At 43.7% G+C, this 25,082-nt stretch overlaps 1 protein-coding gene and 1 pseudogene across 2 annotated transcripts in view; one reads left to right on the plus strand and one right to left on the minus strand.

Annotated features, from left to right (window-relative positions):
* Positions 1-25,082, plus strand: part of STX8 (syntaxin 8) — a 308,036-nt gene that overhangs the window by 193,235 nt on the left and 89,719 nt on the right. The gene's annotated exons all lie outside the window — the stretch shown is intronic.
* LOC105720849 (large ribosomal subunit protein eL24-like) lies at positions 16,775-17,248 on the minus strand (annotated as a pseudogene).

Genomic DNA, 25,082 nt, shown 5'->3' on the forward strand with positions numbered 1-25,082 from the left:
CAGCCCCACCCCAATGATAGCATAAGTAGAAAACAATACTGATTTTTTTTTTTTCTAGCTTCTAAATGCAAATTAGACTGATATTTTCTGCTGGTACCTCTATGTATTTTCAGATCTGTTACTTCCATTAAGGACATTTACATAAAAGTAGGATCTTTGTAATTGCAGTTTAAATATTCAGTGTGCCTGGTCCTCATTAGAATTCAAAATAGAGCCTTGTCTGAGTCTGACAGAGGGCGCCAATTGTGAAAGACCAGACTAAGAATTCTGAATGACTCGGGTGGATGGACAGTCTTGCTTCTCAGCATATTGACTATTACGTAATGTTGTCTAAGCACATGTATTGTGATTTTAGTAGCGTTTCAGTGATGTGGTTAGAAATCAACCCAGCTGACATTGTATTAATATTATCTCAATCAATGACCATTGGATCTGCCTTCAGCTCATCAGAATGTGATCTTCTTAGGGAGGTGGGGCAGGACCCTGGTTAAGAGTAGTACCTTGTAGCATGGGTGTGGCATCTGACAGTCCTGGGGCAGAGTTTGGGATCTGCCACTTAAGGCCTGGGTGACTTAGAGACTGGCTTGCCCTCTCTAAGTCTCAGTTTCCTTCACTATGAAGGGAGGATAGCAATTACTAGTACACGTGGTTGTTCTGTAGACTAAGTGAGAACAGGTAGGTGGCACAGTGACTAGTACTAGTGAGTCCTCTATGAATGCCAGCTATGTTAAGATATGGGGTTTAATTCATTTTTTGTTTTTTGAGATGGGAGTCTTGATCTTTTGCCCTGGCTGGAGTGCAATGGCGTGATCTAGGCTCACTGCAACCTCCGCTGAGTCTCCTTCCTCAGCCTCCCAAGTAGCCAGGAATACAAGTGTGCATCACCACACCTGGCTAATTTTTGTAGAGATGGGGTTTCACCATGTTGCTTAGGCTGGTCTCAAACCCCCGGTCTCAAGTGATCACCTGCCTCAGCCTCCCAAAGTGCTGGGATTACAGGTATGAGCCACCACACCTTGCTTGCTTTTTTTCCCCCTTTTCTTTTCTTTTCCTTTCTTTTCTTTCTTCTTTTTTTGGATCTCTCTGGTCTGTCACCCAGGCTGGAGTGCAGTGGCATGATCTCAGCTCACTGCAAACTCCACCTCCCAGGATTAAATGAGTCTCCCACCTGAGCCTCCCGAGTACCTGGGACTACAGGTGTTCGCCACCATGCCTGGCTACTTTTTATTTTATTTTTTATAGACAGGATTTCACCATGTTGCCCAGGCTTGTCTCAAACTCTTGGACTCAAGTGATCTGCCTGCCTCAGCCTCCCAAAGTGCTGGGATTACAGCTGTGTGACACTGTGCCTGACCAGCATGCTTTTTCTCATATTAGCACTTTTGAACCTTATAAAACATAGGTGAGAAAGTGAGTTCTAAGTAGTCTAGTTTATTTAACAGAACTCAGAGCTACTTTTGTCTCTCAGAGAATTATTTTTAACATTTTACAACAAGCATAAGCAATTAATCTGGAGCAAAGAAATAACTATGCCGGTTCCTTTATTTATCATACTGTTTATCAAGAATATTTCTGACTGGGCGCAGTGGCTCAGGCCTGTAATCCCAGCACATTAGGAGGCCGAGGCGGGCAGATCACATGAGGTCAGTAGTTTGAGAACAGTCTTGTTAACGTGGTGAAATCCTGTCTCTACTAAAAATACAAAAATTAGTTGGGTGTGGTGGCATGTGCCTGTAATCCAGCTACTCCAGAGGATGACACAGGAGAATCGCTTGAACCCAGGAGGCGGAGGTTGCAGTGAGCCGAGATCGGACCATTGCATTCCAGCCTGGGTAACAAAAGGGAAAGTCCATCCCTCCACACAAAAAAAGAATATTTCTATTTTGCTGTTGTTTTTACTTTTTCTTCTTTCCCTTATCACAGTTCATTGAGGTCAGCTAGTTAAATTTCCCGGCCCCCTTTTCTTTACATTCTTATGTGTCTGTCTCTGTACCCCCTGTGCCATCCTTAATTCAGTATCAATGGAGAAATGCCTGTGCCTCACCAGTGCCTATCTGACTTCAAAGCCATCTTGTCCTCAGGTTTTCCCATTCATTGGTTCTCTTCTTCATCCATGCCAGCACAGTTAATGGGTATCATTGGTGTGCCAGGTACTGGACTAGGAACTGGAGCTAAAATGTAGGTAGGACTGGGCAGAGTAGCTCATGCCTGTAGTCCCAGCTACTTGGGAGGCTGGGATGGGAGGATCCCTTGAATCTAGGAGTTGAAGGCTGCACTGAGCTATGATTGTGCCACTGCACTTCAGCCTGGCAGCAATGACACCCTGTTTCTTTTAAAAACAAACAAACAAACAAAAGACTGGGCACGGTGGCTCATGCCTGTAATCTCAGCACTTTGGGAGGCCAAGGCGGGTGGATCACCTGAGATCAGGTGTTCGAGACTAGCCTGGCCATCATGGTGAAACCTCCTCTTTACTAAAAATACAAAATTAAAATTAGCCAGGTGTGTTGGCCACCTGTAATCCCAGCTACTCGGGAGGCTGAGGCAGGAGAATCGCCCGAACCCAGGAGGTGGAGGTTGCAGTGAGCCAAGATCACACCATTGTACTCCAGCCTGGAAACAAGAGTGAAACTCTGTCTCAAAAAAAAAAAAAAAAAAGTAGGTAGGACTTAGCATGTAAGAGAGTGAGGGACACATGCTGTAAATCACTAATGATTGCAGGTAGTACAGATGGGTCTGAGGCAGCCAAGGGCTCAGAGGTTTCCAAGAGGCTGTGACACGGGAGCAGAGGTCTGAAGAATTAGTAAGACAAGCTGCTTCTGAGTTTGGTAAATGAAAAACCAAACCAAAATGAGCAGGGAGTATTCAATAAATGATAACAGAAAAAAGGAAGGGAAGGAATGAGCAACCCACGTGGCCGGATACATCTTGACATAATACTGGGTCACAGAAACCAAGGAAGAAGAGCTATTTCTGCCAGAGAGAACCACCTCAAATACTAGAAGCTATTCCAGGAGAATGAATATACTATGTACTATGGTCCCATTTAAGGAAAGGGAGGGAGGGAAAGAGGGAGGAAGGAAAGAAAAGAAGGAGAGAGAGACCCGCATAAACAGTGTTGGTTAGAGTCTGAAGAGAGGTGTGGAGGGGTGGGGCATGCAGTCACAATTGGTGATGTGGGAATGGTGAGCATGGGCAAGGCATGGAGCTGGGTGATGGGATCATCAATGTTTTCTTACTATATCTTCAGAATATTTTTCAGTAAGCCTGTATTACTTTTGTAATTTAAAAGTTAAGTAGAATTTTTAAGGAAAAATACTTCTTTGCCTAATATTTTGTTACTCCTAATCATTTTTTATGCAAGTAATTTTTTTACGAGTTTATGATAATACTGTAGTTTTAAACCCTTCTTCTGACTGGGCCTGGTGGCTCATGCCTGTAATCCCAGCTCTTTGGGAGGCCAAGGCAGGTGGATCACCTGAGGTCAGGAGTTTGAGACCAACATGGCAAAACCCTGTGTCTACTAAAAATACGAAAATTAGCCAGTCGTGATGGCAGGTGCCTGTAATCCCAGCTACTAGGGAGGCTGAGGCAGAAGAATTGCTTGAACCCAGAAGGTGGAGGTTAAAGAGCCGAGATTGCAGTCACTGTACTCCAGCCTGGATGATAGAACGAGACTCTGTCCCCCACCCCACCCCCCACAAAAAAAAATAAAAAGAATCTCGTAGCTTTGGCATCCTCAATGGGAAGTGAGGACCTGCCCCCTACCAAGAGGTCATGTGATAGGAACACCTTCAAAACAGAAACACAGCTTGGATCTAGACAGGGAAAAAAAGGCAAAACCAACCAAAAAAAACCCCCACATGGTCCATTACAGATGTATTTCCCGAGTAGATTTATTCAGACTCAGGGTGCGAACAGTGTTAAGCCTTTTGATATATATTTCCAAATTATTTTGCAATAATGTGTCAGAAACCATCCCCCACCCCAACCTTAGTAGTGGCAGATTCTTGCTGAAATCCAGTGCCTCTCATCAGCCCTCATTCTCCTGGAATAGCTTTTAGTATTTGAGGTGGTTCTCTCTGGCAAAAATAGCTCCTCTTCCTTGGTTTCTGTGACCCAACATTATGTCAGGATTTATCCAGCCACCTTGATTGCTCATAACTTCCCTTCTTTTTTTCTGTTATCATTTATTGAACATCACTGAGGATTAAATGAAGAAGTCCTGGTCCCTGACCTCATGGAGAGCTCAGCCAAATGGGAAGGCAGCAAACTCAGGGCGACGTGATAAAGGCTTCACTAGAGGTACAGGAGATACTATGAGGGGCAACTCTTGGGAATTTGGGGCAACTCTTGGGCTCATTTTTTGCTTTTTTAAAATATTTTTTACTTGTATATAGTTACAGAGTCCAAGTGCACACTTCTTACATGTGTATATAGCGTAGTGGTGAAGCCTGGGCCTGAGGTCATTTGAGAAAGGTGACTAGAAATGTAATGCAGGCCAGGCACAGTGGCTCACACCTGTAATCCCAGCACTTCAGTAGGCCGAGGCGGGCAGATCACTTGAGGTCAGGAGTTCAAGACCAGCCTGGCCAGTATGGTAAAACCCCATCTCTACTAAAAATACACAAATTAGCCAGGCATGGTGGTTCATGCCTGTAATCCCAGCTACTCAGGAGGCTGAGGCAGGAGAATCGTTATGAACCTGGGAGGCAGAGGTTGCAGTGAGCCAGGGTAATGCCATTGCACTCCAGTCTAGGGGACAAAGCAAGACTCCGTCTCAAAAAAACAAAAAAAAAAATGTAACACAGGCAGGAGAAAATAGCATTTCAGGCAGCAGGAAATAGATTTGAAGAAGTCATTGACTACACCGGGTTTCTCTAATGAGACGTAGCCTGTGCGGCTGGGATCAAGGCTGCTTGCCTGAGAGTCATGGAAAATGAAGCTAGACCAGCTGGGACCAGATCATAGAACCTGTGGTGCTCGTTTAGTTTTCCATGGCCTCTCATTTTTTTCCCTCTTCCCCTCTCTTTTGAAGACAGTACTTAAGGCTCAGTCCTCTGCTCTCTTTTCCTTGATACTTTTTTTTTTTTTGAGACAGTCTCGCTCTGTTGCCAGGCTGGAGTGCAGTGGCGCAATCTCAGTTCACTGTAGCCGCCGCCTGCCGATTCAAGTGATTCTTCTGCCCCAGCCTCCCAAGTAGCTGGGATTAAAGGTGCGCGCCACCACGCCTGGCTAATTTTTGTATTTTTAATAGAGACGGGGTTTCACCATATTGGCCAGGCTGGTCTTGAACTCCCGACCTCAGGTGATCTTCCTGCCTTGACCTCCCAAAGTGCTGGGATTACAGGTGTGAGCCACCACACCTGGTCGATACTTTTCGTTAAGCCACTTCATCTGCTTTTTCATTTAGCTTCATGGGTAACTCACAGTTCTAAATCTCAGACCCGGACTTCACTTGAATCTCCAGTCTGTGTCTTCATTAGCTTCCAGATAGTTTCTCTTGATTACCTGCAACGACCTTTCCATCTCCACATATTTTTTTTAATCCCAAAATAAGCTTCCTCTTCCATGCTTCCTAGTTTTTCCGGCCCAAAACTTCATTCATCTCTTCACATGCCTTCAGGGCCAGACAGAAGCCTTCATGCATTAAGTGGGCAATTGATCATCTCCAGTGGCAAACTAGAGCCGTCACCAGCAGATTTTTACCGAGTGGGAATGCAAGCTGAGAGTTCCTACATCATCTGTTTATTTGTTTTAAGAGAAGCCTGAAATCTGGATCTCTAAGTGAAATGTCCCAATATTTTAATGTTGACAGTAAATTCACATTTAAATAAAAATACCATGTGGGCCAAATAAAACGTGTCACAGTGTACTAGTTTGGGCTATCTCATATCTGTCTAGGCAGCCACCAGTCCTGTTTGTTCTAACTCTGAACTCTTCTCTCTTCCTTACTTTCTCTTCTCATCCTATTTCTGGTTCTTTGTCACAATTATGTAGTCATTTAAAATAATAATGAAGTCTATTTATTAGTACAGAAAAATGTGTAAGACTGTAACTTTGACCATATTTATATAAACTGCAGCCCCCACAGGGTTATAGTATAATAATATATAAAATATCAGCTGGGCATGGTAGCTCGTGCCTGTAATCCCAGCTCTTTCGGAAGCCAAGGCAGGTGGATCACTTGAGGTCAAGAGTTTGAGACCAGCCTGGCCAACATGGTGAAACCCCATATCTACTAAAAATACAAAATAATTTAGCCGGGTGTGGTGGTGGACACCTGCAATCCCAGCTCCTCGGAGTCTGAGGCAGGAAAATCACTTGAACCTGGGAGGGAGAGGTTGCAGTAAGCCGAGATCACGCCATTGCACTACAGCTTGGGCAAGAAGTATGAATCTCCATCTCAAAAAATATATAAATAATAATATAGCAAATATCTATCTAGCTATCATTATTACAAAGATAAATGCGGATTCCTCTTAAGTTGCTCTTATTTATTTATTTATTTATTTTGAGATGGAGTCTCACTCTGTCGCTCAGGCTGGAGTGCAGTGGCACGATCTTGGCTCACTGTAACCTCTGCCTCCCAGGTTCAAGCAATTCTTCTGCCTCAGCCTCCTGAGTAGCTGGGACTATAGGCCCGAGCCACTATGCCCAGCTAATTTTTGTATTTTCAGTAGAGATGGGGTTTCACCATGTTGGCCAGGTTGGTCTTGAACTCCTGACCTCACGATTCACCCACCTCGGCCTCCCAAAGTGCTGTGATTACAGGCATGAGCCGCCACACCTGGCCTTTTTTTTTTTTTTAGAGACGGAGTTTCGCTCTTGTTACCCAGGCTGGAGTGCAATGGCGCGATCTCGGCTCACTGCAACCTCCGCCTCCTGGGTTCAGGCAATTCTCCTGCCTCAGCCTCCTGAGTAGCTGGGATTACAGGCACGCGTCACCATGCCCAGCTAATTTTTTGTATTTTTAGTAGAGACGGGGTTTCACCATGTTGACCAGGGTGGTCTCGATCTCTTGACCTCGTGATCCACCCACCTTGGCCTCCCAAAGTGCTGTGATTACAGGCATGAGCCACCACACCTGGACTTTTTTTTTAACTTTTTTTTTTTTTAATGGATAAGAGGTTTCTCTGTTGTGCAGGCTGGCTACAAACGCCTGGCCTCACCTCGTCATGCGCCAGGACAACAGGCCTCAGCCACTTTGGCTCCCAGGTTGCTCTTATTTTTTAAACATGTCTTCTTCAATCAGTTTAAACTCTTCTCCTCCTCAGACATATCTGGAGTATTTTTGATAAATGACTTCTCCATCATGAAGGTAATATATACTAAGTAGTGACAGGGTATAGTATAAAACTCTTAGGAGACCTGCTTCTGTAATCTAAAAGAATACTATGGCACTTTGATGAGTATGTTAGAATTGCTCAATACTCATTTCAGGAGCTAAAAGGTGTGACTCACTGACCATTCTTTCTCTTGGCGTCCTGAAATATTCACTCCATCCTGTGCCCTGCGATGGCTCATGAAGTTTAGAATGTCTCATAGTTAGAATGTCTTTTATATGCGAGCACATCACTGTTGTCTGCTTTGATTTTGCGTTCCTACTGTGGAAAAGCCTGTTTTTCGGCTAACAGCATTTATTTGGGGAGAGGGAATAAGAGCAGTAAGTTCAGATGTTGATGCTTCAGCTTAATCTGGGCAAATTGAAGCCTTTGAGAGAAGTGCAAAATTGGATAACCTTCATTTATAATAGAAGGTGATGGATAGGGGCTGACAGCCTCAGAACTGACAGTCTCAGAGCTATCACCGTGACCACCTCGGAGACCTCCACGCTCTTTATAATCTGTTAGGAGGCAGTGATTTTTGCTATCATCAAGGGGTCAGAAATGATCACAGAGTAGAATCTTTCTTTTTGATTATTGTTTTTGCTTGGCATGGTTTGGAAAGATAAGGTATGATTTCTAAGAGTGGTTTGTGTTCTTATTGAATAATAATTACACTGTGTGGCCCTTGATTGATGATATTACGGATGTACGCATTTGTGCGTGTTTTCTGTGAGTGTTTGCTTACCAATTAATTCATCTGCTTTCACCCACCTGCTGGGACCAGCATATGAGGGCTGGGTTTAGGAGTATAGTCAGTTCTCCTGGGACGGACTTAGTTTTGCATACTCAAACTATGCTTTCCCGACACTATTTGTCTACCTACCTATGGGAGAAAGAAAATCCCAATACCTGCTCAATACACTTTGTGAAGCCAGCCTAATTCTTCAGTTTTCATTACAGTCAAGCGCTCACCAGTTATATATAGATTTTTCTTTTATATTTGTAAATTGAAACGAAATGGAGAATTGGATTCCAGTTGGGGCTGAATTTACCAAAGCTGGCTAAGCCTGGGTGGGGAGAGAAGAGGCAGAATCACTTTATGGCTTTTTATGCGTAAAATCAATGGTCCCTGGCCTCAGACGGTTAATTTTATATTATATGTATTTTGCCACTGGATGGTCTTTGAGATTCCATCCAACTCTGTCATCCCCTTTCCATACTTCCCTGAAGAGAATTAAACACCACCCTGTACACACATGTGCACACACTCTAAATCAGTTATGAGCTAGGGTTATAGGCAAGACCTTTGCTACCCGCTCCTATCATACAGGGTAGCCGGCACCAAGTTAAATACATGCAGAGTTAAATCATACCTGAATAGGAACTTTACCTTCAGTGTGTTTTGTATTATTGTATTGTTTGAATTTTTGTTTTTTTTCTGGAAACATAGTTTTTCTCAGTGTAACAAAACGAGAAAAATTTTTTTTTTTTTTTTTTGAGATGGAGTCTCGCTCTGTTGCCCAGGCTGGAGTGCAGTGGCACAATCTTGGCTCACTTCAGCCTCCACCTCCAGGGTTCAAGTGTTTCTCCTGCCTCAGCCTCCTGAGTAGCTGGGATTACAAGTGGATGCCACCACACCCAGCTAATTTTTGTATTTTTAGTAGAGACAGGGTTTCACCATGTTGGCCAGGATGGTCTTGATCCCTTGACCTCGTGATCCGCCTGTCTCGGCCTCCCAAAGTGCTGAGATTATAGGAGTGAGCCACTGCACCCATCTGAAAGAGAGAATTTTTAATGGAAGATAAGAAGATACAGGTTTTAGTATGTATTAGGACGTGAAAATAAAGGAATAGAGTTACAGAGAATGTCTACTTCTGGGTTCTGTGTTCAAAAGTAATTGGTAGATAGAGATTCCTTATGTTTTTCTCCCGAGTGGCGTTATAGCTCTAGGGCCGTTTTTAGTTACATGTTTATTTGTTTTTTGAGACAGAGTCTCACGCTGTCACACAGACTAGAGTACAGTGGTGCAATCTTAGCTCACTACAATCTCCTCTTCCCTGCTTCAAGCAATACTCATGCTTCAGCCTCCTAAGAAGATGGGATTACAGGCATGTGTCGCCACACCCAGCTAATTTTTGTATTTTTAGTAGAGGCTGGGTTTTGCCATGTTGGCCAAGCTGATCTCAAATTCCTGACCTCAAGCGATCTGCCTGCCTCGGCCTCCTAAGGTGCTGGGATTACAACCATGAGCCACTGCGTCCAGCCTAGTTACCTGTTTGAAAGTGCTTGGAGACACTATTTATTTATTTATTTATTTAGAGACAGAATTTCACCATGTTGGCCAGGTTAGTATGGAACACCTAACCTAGTGATCCAGCCACTAGGCCTCCCAAAGTGATGGGATTACAGGCGTGAGCCACCTCGCCCAGCCTAGTAGACACTTTCAATTTTTTGAATAAGTTCCCTAAAATTTATGTTTTGGGTACCAATTTCATGTTTTTCCTTCCTAAAATTGTGACTAAAATGAATCAAATGGAGGTGTGAGTGGTTTGTGGGTTTACTAAAGTTACAGTTAATCACAAGTGGATTATCTTGTTTGGATATTGTCTAAATAGAAATTCAAATATCAGATTACCTTCCTGACTTTCTAGTGCTTGCCACTCTGTTTAAGAGGCACCCAGCTCCTGCCAGTTACTGGTGTGTTCTCAGAGAATGAGACACAGTTTTACTTTAATGTTAGCTGTGACATCTAACATTGCTTACAAGAAACAATCACTGCTAAAAGTTGAATGGAAGTAAACAGAATTAAAGATGGAATTGTAATATTTTTAGAAATTATAATAATACCTGGCCGGGCACGGTGGCTCACACCTGTAATCCCAGCACTTTGGGAGGCTGAGGCCTTCAGATCACAAGGTCAGGAGTTCGAGACCAGCCTGGCCAACATGGTGAAACCCTGTCTCTACTAAAAATACAAACGTTAGCTGGGCGTGGTGGCACTTGCCTGTAGTCCCAGCTACTCGGGAGGCTGAGACAGGAGAATCTCTTGAACCCGGGAGGCGGAGGTTGCAGTGAGCCAAGATCCTGCCATTGCACTCCAACCTGGGTGACAGAGCGAGACTCCATCTCATAAAAATAATAATAATAATTGATACCTGGCTGGATTAATTTGTAACTCCATACAAAGCATCTCTGCTGCCCACATTTATTGTTCTGCCCATGAGTAAATCCCTGCTTCTGCGGCTCTTTCACCATGGAGCATACTTCATGGTGGTGCCCATGTGAAAGGCAGCTCAATTGCAAAGCAAGGCCTTCAGTCCAGAGAATCTGCCCTCATGATTTATTTAATCTAATGAAGTAGACGCTCACTTTAAGGGGCATGTATGTGAATGAAGTAGGAGGAGCTGGATAATTTAAGGGAATCTGTGGTATTTAGAAAATAAATAGAAAATTCTCCTTTGCCAAGTCACTTGGAAATTTGGTGGCATAAGCCCTGGTATTAGCTTTTAAATAACTTGACTCCAGATGTTGCATTAATAAAGACTTTTTTTTTATCATCTCTAGGGATCCATTAATTGACTCCAACAGAACCTTGCCAATGACTCAGTATTTATTTTTGGCTCACCTTTCTTTTTCTATTTCAGAGCCAGGCAATGACAATTTTAAGTCATTGAACCAGCGTTAAATTTCTTAGAATAATTGATTTGGGGTTCATTTTTAAATCACTGTTGGCTTTTTCTGCCCGTGTGTCTGAACACAAAGGTCAGCTTCTCTGGATTAGCAGCAAATTGATCTTTGTATTGAAGTTGGGTATCAGCTGTCGGGGACCCATCGCAGGCACTGCAGGTCTCATTGTATCTCACTTTCTGCAGCTCTGGAACTGACTGCCAAGAGCTGGGTGTGCAGACATGACTCAGTCAGGCATGCATCTCAGTTGTCCTTGAGAGAGGTGCATATCTACCGAGCAGCCTCCAAATGTTCTGCAACACTTTGACTCACACTCAAAATAGCCCGTACCTCTCATTTTGACGCTTAAAAGAGTCATTGCTTTCAAAATGACTTTCGAATTTCTACAGTCTTATTTTTTTTACAATAATAAATATCGTTTTTCTTGAAGGTATGGAATCTATGATTTTTTACCATTTTGTTGATATTTTGGTGGGTATAAACTACTTATCTGAAAGGAAAACCAAAAAGGGTTTTTTAAAAAGTGAGTAAATATAGTAGAGATAGTAGCTCAACACTGTAATCCCAGCACTTGGGGAGGCCAAGGAAAGTGGATCACCTGAGATCAGAAGTTCAAGACCATCCTGGCCAACATGGTGAAACCGCCGTCTCTACTAAAAGTATAAAAATTAGCCAGGCATGGTGGCATGTGCCTGTAATCTCAGCTACTCGGGAGGGTGAGACAGGAGAATCACTTGAACCGGGAGGTAGAGGTTGCAGTGAACTGAGATTGCGTCACGACACTCCAGCCTGGGTGGCAGAGTGAGACTGTCTGAAAAAAAAAAAGGGGGGGTTAATTTTACATTATATGTATTTTGCCACAATAAAAAGTTTTTAATTAAAAAAAATGAATAAGTACTTGGTGTTCCCCCTTTCCATTAAATTATGGCAAGGTTAAAATAGTGTAATTTCCAAAATTCCCTGGTATCTTCAAAATATCATGCCATCCTGTTCCATATGTCAGGCTCGGGAAACAATATCTCAAAATATGGCCCTTTGACATGCGGAACAAAAGACACCTCAGGGGCTCTTCGACCTTCCTCCCACTCCTGTCCCTTTATCCTCTGTCCCTACCAAAGCACAGAAAGAGGCTGTTCTGTGAAGCTCCCATGTCAACCTGGAAACAGTACCTGCCAAAGAGAAATAAAATTGCTTTTGATCCTTTCCCTGAGATTTTATTAACCAGAGTCACAGCCAGGCATGGTGTCTCACACCTGTAATCCCAGCAATTTGGGAGGCAGAGGCGGGCAGATCACAAGGTCAGGAGTTAACCAGCCTGACCAACATGGTGAAACCCTGTCTCTACTAAAAATACAAAAATTAGCCAGGTGTGGTGGCGCATGCCTGTAACCCCAGCTATTCAGGAAACTGAGGCAGGAGAATCAGTTGAACCTGGGAGGCAGAGGTTGCAGTGAGCCGAGATTGCGCCACTGTGTTCCAGCCTGGGCGGCAGAGTGAGACTCTGTCTCAAAACAACAGCAACAACAACAACAACAAAAACCTCCTATCACAGAGGAAGAGACCAAAAATTAAACACCACACCTAGAGCCCAGGCAAAGGTTGTTCCAAACCATCGTTTGTTCTCGGGCCACATCCAATTCTCAAAAACAATTACTTACCATTGAGAGCCTGCTTCTCTTATTTTTTGTTTATGTTTTATTTATTTATTGAGAACGTCAGTCCACCTTTATTGGAGGAAACTGCACTGTAACTGTTTTAAATAATGCATGCCCTGCCCCATCCCAGTGCCCCGTGGGCTCAGACAATCATCTCCAGCTGCTGAGCATACTCGATGACCTGTTTGGCTGGGCAACAGAACAAGACTCCATCTCAAAACAAAACAAAACAAAAAAGCCTTAGTTCCAGCAAGAGGATGCTAGAAATAATCCCACCCAGGTTTCCATGTAGTACTGTTGGCCCCCGAGGGGCTAGGGACTGTTACATGTAAGCCAGTCAAATAGAACCATGATGTTCCCATCCTTAAATCCCATCTCCCGCTCTGGGGTGTTGAGCGCTTCCTGGAGTTCCCTGTACTCTTCCTCACTTCTCTCTTTGTAATCTTTTTCCCCCAGTCTCTCCTTTCCTGTTTCCTCTCAGTTCTAGTCTTCCTCCCTTAATTGCCGTCATCTCTATTCATCATCTTGGTCAAGAATAAGCCTTTTAAAGGCCTCATGCCCGAGCCGCACCCAACCCTTCAGCCAGCATTCATAGCACCCTGCCATCCTGCGGTTTCCTTGGTGTGGCCTAGCCAGCCGCTTTCTCTCCTCAGGTGTCACCAAACACGGGGCCATCTGGAAGTGTGTTACAGAAGATAACAGAGTGTAGGAATAGTCCCAAGAAGTGCATTTTAAAACTATTATTGTATAATATCTTTATGATCTACTCTGTCGCATTCTCTTAAAAATACCTTTTGTATCTGTTTTCTTGCCATTTCCATTATGCCTTTTAAAGTGTGTCAAAGACAGTGAATTAACAACTGAGTGGTGTAGCATGGCTGCCCTTTTGCAAAATTGAAGGCTTTTTTTCCTTCTTTTTAGAGACAGGGTCTCGCTCAGTTGCCCCGGCTGGAGTGCAGTGGCACGGCCATACTTCTCTGCTAAGCTATCAGGAGGAGTGCTTGAGGCTTGGAGACCCTCCCCCATAGCTGGGACTACAGGCGTGCACCACGACGCCCAGCTAATTTTTATTTTTTAGATTTTTGGTAGAGATGAAGTCTTGCTTTCTTACCTAGGCTTGCCTTGAATAACCGGTTTCAAGCGATCTACCTGCCTCAGCCTCCCAAAGTGCTGGAATTTCCGGGTGTGAGCCACTGCGCCTGAAAATTGAAGACCGAAGCAGCCTTCTCCCAAGTCCGTTTCACCTCCTTATTAAAAGATGTTTTTGTGTTTGGTCATCTTAGCAGCATGCAAACCAATTTTCTTTTTTCTTTCTTTTTTTTTTTTTTGAGACAGTCTCACTCTGTTGCCAGGCTGGAGCGCAGTGGCACAATCTCAGCTCACTGCAACCTCTTCCTCCCAGGTTCAAGCGATTCTCCTGCCTCAGCCGACTGAGTAGCTGAGATTACAGGCACTCACCACCAGGCCCAGCTAATTTTGTATTTTTAGTGAAGATAGGGTTTCACCATGTTGGCCAAGATGGTCTCGATCTCTTGACCTTGTGATCTGCCCGCCTAGGGCTCCCAAAGTGCTGGGATTACAGCTGTGAGCCACAATACCCAACCTACAAACCAGTTTTCTTATTTTTGTATCAGTCAAACTTTATAGAGAGAGGGCTGTTGTGCACTTAGCTACTTATTCTGGAAACTGATGGAAATCCTCTTGAATTTGGGACTTCACATTAGAGAAACTGTCATCTTCTAGAGATGTATGACTTTATCGATAAAACAACTGAAATCAGTTTATACTTTTGCAATCATAACCATACATGAGGCATTGCGCCCTTCCCTCTTTCTAAAAATGATGAAGACTTCTGGAGTATTTTTTTTTTTTTTTTTTTTTTTGAGACAGAGTGTCACTCTTTTGCCTAGGCTGGAGTGCAATGACATAATCACAGCTCCCTGCAGCCTCAATCTCCCGAGCACAAGAGATCCTCCACCTTCAACCCCCCCAAGTAGCTGGGACTACAGGTGCACACCACCACACCCAGCTACTTTTTGTATTTTTTGTCGAGATGGGGTTTTCTACAGAACCGCAGGCCAGGCTGGTCTCTAACTCACGAGCTCAGGTGATCCACCTGCCTTGGTTTCCCACAGTGCTGGGATTACAGGCGTGAGCCACCATGCCTGGCCGGTCTTTTTTCTTCTTCTTTTTTAAACACTCAAAGAGGTTCTGTTAGCTGGGACCCAATCAGGAAAAAGAGTAACCGTACTAGGTATTTCACTCAGAGGAGAATGAATGCTAACAACTTGTTAAAATACTGTTAGAAGGGCCAGGTGCAGTGGTTTACGCCTGTAATCCCATCACTTGGGGAGGCCAAGGCAGGCAAATCGCCTGAGAACAGGAGTTTAAGACCAGACTGGCCAACATGGCAAAACCTCTTCTCTACTAAAAATACAAAAATTAGCCAGGTGTGGTGGCACATGCCTGTAATCCCAGCTACTCAGGAAGCTGAGGGAGGAGAATCACTTGAACCCAGGAGGCGGAGGTTGCAGTGAGCCGATACTGTGCCACTGCACACCAGTCTGTGTGACAGAGCAGGACTTTATCTCCAAAAATAATAATAATAATACCGTTAAAAGGATGGAGAGACTGAAAAGGGGAAGGTGTGGCAATCTAGGAATTAGCCACTGAGTGAAGCAGCTGCCACCCTTAAGCCAAGGAGAACAAAGGTGCAAAAATGCTGCTGCATGCCACAGTACTCCTGGGATGACTGTGCTCAGCCGGTTCTGGAAATGCCTAGGACCTGGTCCCTGAGCTAGAGCAGAAGCAGGGCTGCCTTGCTGGTTCTGGAACTGCCAAAGAAAGGCTGCCACCACCATGGGGAACACTCAGGTTACAATACAGACACTTGCAGAGACACTGCCAGAAGCAGATGGGGAAAGAGAGAGGAGGAAGAACAGCTATCAACCCTCTTCTTGCTTTCTGAACTCCTGACAGTGCCTGATTTTGGCAGAACGTAACAGGAAGCCAGCTGGCAGAGGAGCCTGGGTAGAGTAGTTCACAGACTCCAAGCCCCAGCATGACTGAGCAGAGATGGGCAGGTGTGGAGCTGGGAGACAGCAGGTAACACCTGGCATCTAGGCCGCTTACATGGGCACCACTGAGATGTGCTACAGATATTTCACTGACAACCATCTGAGATGTTTTTCCAACCCTTGATGTCTCTTTCAGCATTATTAAGTTCTTCGTGGAACTGTTGAACTGAAAAAGATTTTTATGTATTCTAAAGGACTGTTTGGTTAGAGCCATTCTTCGAGTCATGCCAAACAGTATGAATTTCTGCAAACCCCAAGATGCAGACATTGTTTTAATAGAAGAAACAGTATCATCACACTGAGCTACTGGAAGAAACAATGCTATTTCTACTACTTGACAAATGGACCTGCCACCTACGTATTAAGTAATTTTAGATGTGAACAAATGTAGAACAACTGAACTTCATGTCTTCTAGTTAAGTTGGCTTACATCCCTCAGCTACTTCCTTTCTTTTTCTCTGTAAAAGAAAGAACTGAGAGGTGGCCCTTGAGAAAAGCAATGAATAGGCCGGGCAGGGTGGCTCATGCCAGCACTTTGGGAGGCCGAGGTGGTCAGATCACCTGAGGTCCGGAGTTTGAGACCAGCCTGATCAACATGGTGAAACCCAATTGCAAGATTGTCAATCAGTGCCGAAACTACTAGGTGAAAAGATATAGGAAGCAAGATAATCACAGTCTGGAAGTATCACCACACAGATTATTTATTAATTATTAAGGAGGAAATATACTTGAAAAAACTGCTCAATTTAGCATGACAATTTAGTATGACAATCTGAATTATGAAGCTCCAAGTTTTTTTTTTTTTTTTTTTTTTTTTTTTAGAGAGGGTGTCACTCTGTCACCTGGGCTGGAGTGCAGTGGCATAATCATGGCTCACTGAAGTCTCCATCTCCTGGGCTCAAAAGATCCTCCTGCCTTAGCCTCCCAAGTAGCTGGGACTACAGGCACACACCACCATGCCCAACTAATTTTATATATATTATATATTTTATAATGCGATCTTTATTTAAAAATCTAATCTGCCAGCTTAGCGTTTTCCACCAACTCGGGGAGCTGAAACTTTGAGAGGCTTCACAATCTTTTGTTTAGGTGCTGCCTTTGTAGGTGGCTTAGCAGCAGCCGCTGGAGTCTTTTTAGATGCTCTCTTAGCCTTTTTTGCTTCCTTAGCAGCCCTGATAGCTTGTTCTCGCTGAGCCTTTCTAACTTCAGGTTTCTGATTCCTCTTGGCCATTATAGCAGCGAGAGATGCACCAGTAATGGCCGTCTGGAATTTGACTGCTCGGCGTGTTCTTTTCTTTTGAATGTCTTCCGACCGTCTGTTTCTGTGCTTCCTTCTGTAGAAGACAGTCTAGTTCATCTGCCAAGGATTTCTCTTGGAAAGGAATGCCGACTCACATTTTGCATTAAGAAACTGGAAAACCTTCCTGTTGGTCCTGGCGTGGCGCCTTCCATGTCCAGGGTGGATCTTGTACTCACTGAAACTGCACAGCTCAACCTTCATGGCAGCAGCTCCATGGGAGGAGAAAAGATGGCAAAGAGAGAGTTTCTTCATATTTTTTGTAGAGATGGGGTCTTACCATGTTGCCCAGGCTGGTCTTGAAATCCTGTGCTCAAGTGATTCCTCCCAAGTTGGCCTCCTAAAGTGCTGAGATTACAGGGCACGATATACCGCTCCAAGTTTGATGCAGGGGAATTAACACATCATAATCTACTGTATTTATACCAAAAATGTTAACTTGAATGGGATCAATAGACACAATAAGAGTAGTTCAGATTGATGGATAATCTGTGAGACAAGGAAAATGTCAGTGTCGTGAAGGAAAGAAAAAGGATAGAGGAATTGTAGATTAAAGGAAACTAAAGAGACATGACAAGTAAATACGGTTTTTGGTTTTGACTGGATTCCAGATTTTAAAAACACACAACTAGAAGGACAATATTGAATAAATGAGGGACATTTGAATATGGACTGTGTTAGATAATGTATCAGTGTTAAAATTCTTCAGATTAACAATAATATGATTTTGTGGCCAGGCACAGTGGCTCACACTTGTAATCCCAGCACTTTGGGAAGCCAAGACGGGTGGATCATGAGGTCAAAAGATCGAGACCATCCTGGCCAACATGGTGAAACCCCGTCTCCACTAAAAATACAAAAATTAACTGGGTCTGGTGGTGCATGCCCGTAGTCCCAGCTGCTCTGGAGGCTGAGGCAGGAGAATTGCTTGCACCAGGGAGGCAGAGGTTGCAGTGAGCCAAGATTGTACCACTGCACTCTAGCCTGGGTGAGAGAGCAAGACTCCATCTTAAAAAAAAAAAGATTATTTTGTTGGAGAATATCCTTGTTCTTAAGAAACGCATGTTTAAGTTTTTATAAATGAAGTATTAGGTTGGTGCAAAAGTAAGGTGCGGTTTTTGCCATTACTTTTAAGTGCCAAAAACCGCCATTACTTTGCACCAACTAATCATATGTTTGCAGCATACTTTCCATAGTTTCAGCAAAACACACACATATTAATATACAGAGAAAATAAATATATTATGTTATTATTAAATATAACCACATTAAAAACATTCATTCACCATTCGACGTTGGTCTATTTAGGTATTCATTATATTATCTTTTCTGCTTTTCTGTCAGTTTGAAATCTTTCAAGATAAAGAGTTGGAGAGTAAAAAGGTGGAAAGTCTAGGCAGTGAAGTTGCCCATGGGTTAGTGCCTTAGTTCACATTTCAATGTGTTTAATATGTCTAAGGAGTGAAGGAATACCTGATGAAATTTCTTTCTAGGTCTGCCACTAATCAGCTCTTCTATATCTCGTCTAGAACAATAGGAAGATTTTAAAAGATAAAAACATTTCAGGCTGGGCATAGTGACTCACGCCTGTAATCCCAGCACTTTGGGAGGCTGAGGCGGGTGGATCACCTGAGGTCAGGCATTCAAGACCATCCTGGCCAACATGATGAAGCCCCGTCTCTACTAAAAATACCAAAATTAGCCAGGCATGGTGGCAGGCATCTGTAATCCCAGCTACTTGGGAGGCTGAGCCAGGAGAATTGCTTGAACCTGGGAGATGGAGGTTGCAGTGAGCCGAGATCGCACCACTATACTCCAGTCTGGGCAACAGAGTGAGACTCTGTCTCAAAAAAACAAAACTAAACTAAAAAAACACTTTAGTGTGAGCAAGATGTTGCTTTAGGCAAATATGATAGATGCTAACTTCTAGGGTCAATCATAAGAGCCCAGATACTCAGGAAAGCATTACCAACTGCTCTCATTACAGTAGTTCCCCCTTATCCATGGTCTTGCTTTCCATAGTTTCAGTTACCTGTGGTCTACCACAGTCAGTTCAAAAATATTAAATGGAAAATTCCAGAAATAAACAATTCATAAGTTTTAAATTGCATGCTGTTCTGAGAAGTGTGATGAAATCTCACGCCATCCCACTCCATCCCACCCTGGACATGAATCATCCCCTTGTCCAGCATATCCATGCTGTATACATAGCACAGCCCGATCATTAGTCATCACCGTGATCTGCCCCTCACATCCAGCTATGGCCATCATCATGGCTCAGTGATTCAGGATCACTCCAAGCAGATGATCTTGCTTCTGACAGATCGCCAGAAGGTCAACAGTCACCTAACGCAATGTCACACTGCCGACATCATTCACCTCACTTCATCTCATCCCATAGGCATTTTACCCTCTCACATTATCACAAGAAGAAGGGTGAGTACAGTACAGTCAGATCTTTTGAGAGAGAGACCACATTCACATAAGTTTTATTACAGTATATTGTTATAACTGTTCTATTTTATTATATTATGATTGTTAATCTCTCACTGTGCCTAACTTAGAAATTAACTTTATCAGCCCGGTGTGGTGGCTCACACCTGTAATCCTAGCACTTTGGGAGGCCAAGGTGGGAGGATCGCCTGAGGTCAGGAGTTTGAGACCAGCCTGGCCAACATGGTGAAACCCCATCTCTACTAAAAATACAAAAAATTAGCCAGGCGTGGTGGTGGGCACTTGTAATTTCAGCTACTCAGGAGGCTGAGGCAGGAAAATCTCTTAAACCTAGCAGGCAGAGGTTTCAGTGAGCTGAGTTCACCCCACTGCACTCCAGCCTAGGCGACAAGAGCAAAACACCATCTCAAAAAAAAAAAAAAAAGAAAGAAATATATTGGCTGGGCATGGTGTCTTACCTTACATCTGTAATTTCAGCACTTTGGGAGGCCAAGACAGGCAGATCATCTGAGGTCAGGCGTTCAAGACCAGCCTGGACAACATGGTGAAAACCCATCCCTACTAAAAATACAAAAATTAGCCAGGAATGGTAGTGGACACTTGTAATCCCAGCCACTCAGGAGGCTGAGGCAGGAGAATCACTTGAACCCGGGTGCAGAGGTTATAGTGAGCTGATATCGCAATAAGAACAAAACTTAGTCTCAAAAAATTAACTTTATCATAGGTATGTATGTATAGGAGAAAACTTAGTATTTGCAGAACCAGTCCTATCCCTGGTTTCAGGCATCCGTTGGGGGTCTTGGAACACGTCCTCCATGGATAAGGGAGGACTAACATATAAGCTTTTCTCTAAAGACCTTGACCGCATCATTCAAGGTAAGAAGCCAAACCAAAGCATTTCTGACCCATATATTAAACTTGCGTAAGCTCCCTCAGCTGGAAAACTTTGTGAACTTGAGTGCTTACAGTTTAGATTTACATCCTGAGAGTTGTCACAGTGTGGTGAAATTGTTTGGATGTTTATCTTCTCACTAGACCTTGAGATTCTTGAGTATAGGGACTCTATCTTGCAATTCTGATTCCCAGCAACTAGCAACTGAGTGCCTTTGAATTGGATTTATTTGAAAGGCAATTGAAATGATATGGGTGAGGATTTTCTGGCCTTCAAAAATTTTTAAAGTACTTCTCAGTCTGCAAAGATGAAATTTCAATAAGAATAGAAAGTTTGTTAGATTATGAATGGTTTGGATTGGTTATACTTGGACTGGTTCCCACATTCTACAAGGTTCATATGCCTAGGACCATTAAAAAGAAATCCCGGCCGGATGCAGTGGCTCACACCTGTAATCCCAGCACTTTGGGAGGCTGAGGCAGGCGGATCACCTGAAATCTGGAGTTCGAGACCGGCCTGGCTAACATGATGAAACCACATTTTTACTAAAAATACAAAAGATTAGCTGGGCATGGTGGTGCGTGCCTGTAATCCCAGCTACTCAGGAGACTGAGGCAGGAGAATCACTTGAATCTGGGAAGCAGAGGTTGCAGTGAGCTGAGATTGCACCATTGCACTCCAGCTTGGGCACCAAGAGTAAAACTCCATCTAAAAAAAAAGAAAAGAAAAGAAAAGAAATACTACCTGTCACACAGGATACATTCCTTCAGTCTAGTAGCTTTGCAGTTACATACTATCCAGCCACCATTATTTATTTCACAAAAGCCTCCACACACACCATGCAATGGAATATTACTCAACCCCAAAAAAGGAATGAAGTAGTGATACATGCTAAAGTACAATCTTTGGGAAGCCGAGGCAGGCAGATCACATGGTCAGGAGTTCAAGACCTGCCTGACAAACATGGTGAAACCCCATCTCTACTAAAAGTACAAAAAACATTAGCCAAGCATGGCGTGCCTATAACGTCAGCTACTCAGGAGGCTGAGGCAAGAGAATCGATTGAACCCAGGAGGCGGTGGTTGCAGTGAGCCGAGATCACTCCACTGAATTTCAGCCTGGGTGACAAAGTGAGACTCTGTAACAACAAAAAAGAAATGGTAAAATATAAATGAACCTTGAAACATTATGCCAAGTGAAAGGAGCCAGATACAGAAAGCTATATATCACATTATTTAATTTATATGAAATGTCCAGAGTAGGCAAATCTGTAGAGAAAGAAAGCTGATTTGTGATTGACAGGAGCTGGGGAGTTGGGAGAAATAGCAAGAGACTGTTTAACAGGTATGAGGTTTCCTTCTGGGGTGATGAAAAGTTCTGGGATAAGTAGTAGTGATAGTTGCACAACATTGTGAGGGTATTTTGCCAGTGAATTTATACTTTCAAATTGTTAAGATGGTAATTTTTGTTATGTATTTTGCAGTTTATTTTTACAAAGGAGAAAAGTTTCCATATATAACTACTCCATTATAAACAAGTACTGCTTTTCATAAAGAGCCATTTCTCTAGGAGCTTTATGGTATGGAGCAGCCCAGGCAACTTGGGAAGGCCAAGGGCTTCCTGGCGTAAAAGATTCAAAACAGTTTTATGTGGAATGGCAATGGGTTATTAAAGTAAACTAGGAGATGTTGGGGGTACATCTGACTTCTGAAGGTGCTGACAAGGAGAGGCATTTCTTTTTTGTTTGTTTATTTTTTTGAGACGGAGTTTCTCTCTTGTTGCCCAGGCTGGAGTGCAATTGTGTGATCTTGGCTCACCACAACCTCTGCCTCACGGGTTCAAGCGATTCTCATGCCTCAGTCTCCCAAGTAGTTGGGATTACAGGCACGCACCACCACGCTTGGCTAATTTTTTATTTTTAGTAGAGACAGGGTTTCTCCATGTTGGTCAGGTTGGTCTTGAACTTTCAACCTCAAGTGATCTGCCCACCTGGGCCTCCTAAGGTGCTGGGATTACAGGCGGGGAGCCCCCATGCCTGGCTAGGAGAGGCATTTCTTTGAGTACATCTCTTCATGTCACTGTCATGAAACTGGCACGACCATAAAAGTGGCAAGAACAATGGACCTGATTCAATGTGGCCATCCCTATGGTGTCACTGTGGCCAGTCAGCAAGTTAGAAGCTCTAGGGAGTCTCTTTGCTTCCTGGCCTCCTGGCTTCTGAGTTTGTTTTCTTTTTCCTAAAATAGTTTATTTGGATGCATGTGAAATCAACCCTCAGACCTGCATAAGCTAGAGGGGGCCCCCCATTGAGTGTTGGATAAAGTTTTTGAGTTTTGTCAAGAACAGTGACCAGATGTGGCCAGGGTTAGTGGTTTGTGGTCATCGCTTGCTAAACTTTTGCTTTCCATAGTACTTCTCAAACGTTCTTAATTTTCCATGACACACCAGAGTGCTGAGGATTGAGGTTAAGTGGGATGGACAGGCAGAGTGCTGTAAGATGTGTGCTCCTGTGGTAATATTTGGTTCAGTCCAGGGGAGATAAATGAGGAGGGATAGACAGAGACATGAAAGAGAGGAAATTTAAAAGATGAGAGAGGAAGAAAAGGAGCCAAGAGTAATACTGAAAGGCAAAGAAGAGATATCCCCTGTTGAGAATGCCATCTGTGTTACTGTATGGGATCTGCTTTCCTGTACTACGATTACTCTGCCTGGTCTTAATAGTCAGGGACTGGCTGGGCACGGTGGCTCACGCCTATAATGCCACCACTTTGGGAGGCCCAGGCAGGTGGATCACCTGAGGTCAGGCGTTCAAGACCAGTCTGGCCAACATGGTGAAACCCAGTCTCCACAAAAAATACAAAAATTAGCTGAGCGTGATGGCAGGCATGTATACCCCAGCTACTCTGGAGGCTGAGGCAGGAGAATCACTTGAACCCAGGAGGCAGAAGTTGCAGTAAGCTGAGACCATGCCATTGCACTCCAGCCTGGGCAACAAGAGCAAAGCTTCATCTCAAAAAAAGAAGAAAGAAAAGAAAAGGAAAAGGAAAAAAAAAGAATGCATAATCAGGAGGTATAATGCAAATATTCCAATATCCAAATTTCAAAATATTTCTGGTCCCAAGCATTTCGGATAAAGGATACTTAATTGTATTTCAAAGTAGCTAAAAGAACAGATTTTGAATATTCTCACGACAAAAAAAAAAAATTGCTAAGTATGTGAGATAAAGGATATGTTAATTAGCTTGGTATAATCATTCCACAATGTGTGTAGATATCAAAACATTACCTTGTACCCCAGACCTGGCGCACTGGCTCACGCCTATAATCCCGCTATTTTGGGAGGCCAGGCAGGCGGATCACCTGGGGTCGGGAGTTTGAGACCAGCCTGGCCAACGTAGAGAAACCCCCTCTCTCCTAAGAATACAAAATTATCCAGGTATGGTGGTGCATGCCTATAATCCCAGCTACTTGGGAGGCTGAGGCAGGAGAATCACTTGAACCCAGGAGGCGGAGGTTGCAGTGAGCAGAGATTGGGCCATTGCACTCCAGCCTGGGCAACAAGAATGAAACTCTGTCTCAAAACAAACAAACAAACAAACAAACAAACAAACAAACATTACTTTGTACCCCATAAATATATATGAACATTCTTTGTCAACTAAAATAAAAATCTAAAAAATATGTATCTTTTGTCCCTACTTTTGTGAAAATATTTAATTCTGCTCTCATTTAGAGAGTCATTTAAGCCAGAAGTCACAAATTCAAATGATAGTCAGGATTAGGTAAAGAAAATGAGAGATGTGGCTGGGTGCGGTGGCTCACACCTGTAATCCCAGCACTTTGGTAGGCCAAGGCAGGCAGATCACCTGAGGTCAGGAGTTTGAGACCAGCCTAGCCAATGCGGCAAAACCCCATCTCTACTAAAAGTACAAATATTAGCCGGGCATGGTGGCAGCCACTTGTAATCCCAGCTACTTGGGAGGCTGAGGCAGAAGAATCGCATGAACCCGGGAACAAAGATTTCAGTGAGGCTGAGATTGTGCCATTGTACTCCAATCTGGGTGACAAGAACAAAACTCAATGTCAAAAAAAAAAAAAAAAAAGAGAAAAAGGAAAAAGAAAATGAGAGATACAGACCAAGTATATGACAGTCAGGAGTGGTAGGTGCCCCTGTGAACTAGAGCCCACAGGGAGCTTGCTCTTCAGCCCCTCATCTGCTGCCCCGTGAAACTTTGGCCCCAGGATGGCAGATCACCTGCCGAGAGAGAGAGATGATTTTGTGCAAACTTTGCAGATTTCTTTTTTTTTTTTTTTGAGATAGAGTTTTGCTCTTGTTGCCCAGCCTAGAGTGCAATGGTGCAATCTCGGCTCACTGCAACCTCCACCTCCCGGGTTCAAGTGATTATCCTGCCTCAGCCTCCCAAGTAGCTGGGATTACAGGCATGCACCACCATGCCCAGCTAATTTTGTATTTTTAGTAGAGATGGGGTTTTTCAATGTTGGTCAGGCTGGTCTTGAACCCCCAACCTCAGATGATCCGCCTGCCTCAGCCTCCCAAAGCGCTGGGACTACAGGTGTGAGCCACCGTGCCAACTTTGCCAATTTTTAAAACACTGACCAGGCATGGCGAGGTGGCTTATGCCTATAATCCCAGCACTTTGGGAAGCCGAGGCGGGCAGATCACAAGGTCAG

This window comes from Aotus nancymaae, unplaced genomic scaffold (assembly GCF_030222135.1).
Source record: "Aotus nancymaae isolate 86718 unplaced genomic scaffold, 86718_ANA_hifiasm-v0.15.2.pri h1tg000018l, whole genome shotgun sequence".
NCBI classification, from domain to species: Eukaryota; Metazoa; Chordata; class Mammalia; order Primates; family Aotidae; genus Aotus; species Aotus nancymaae.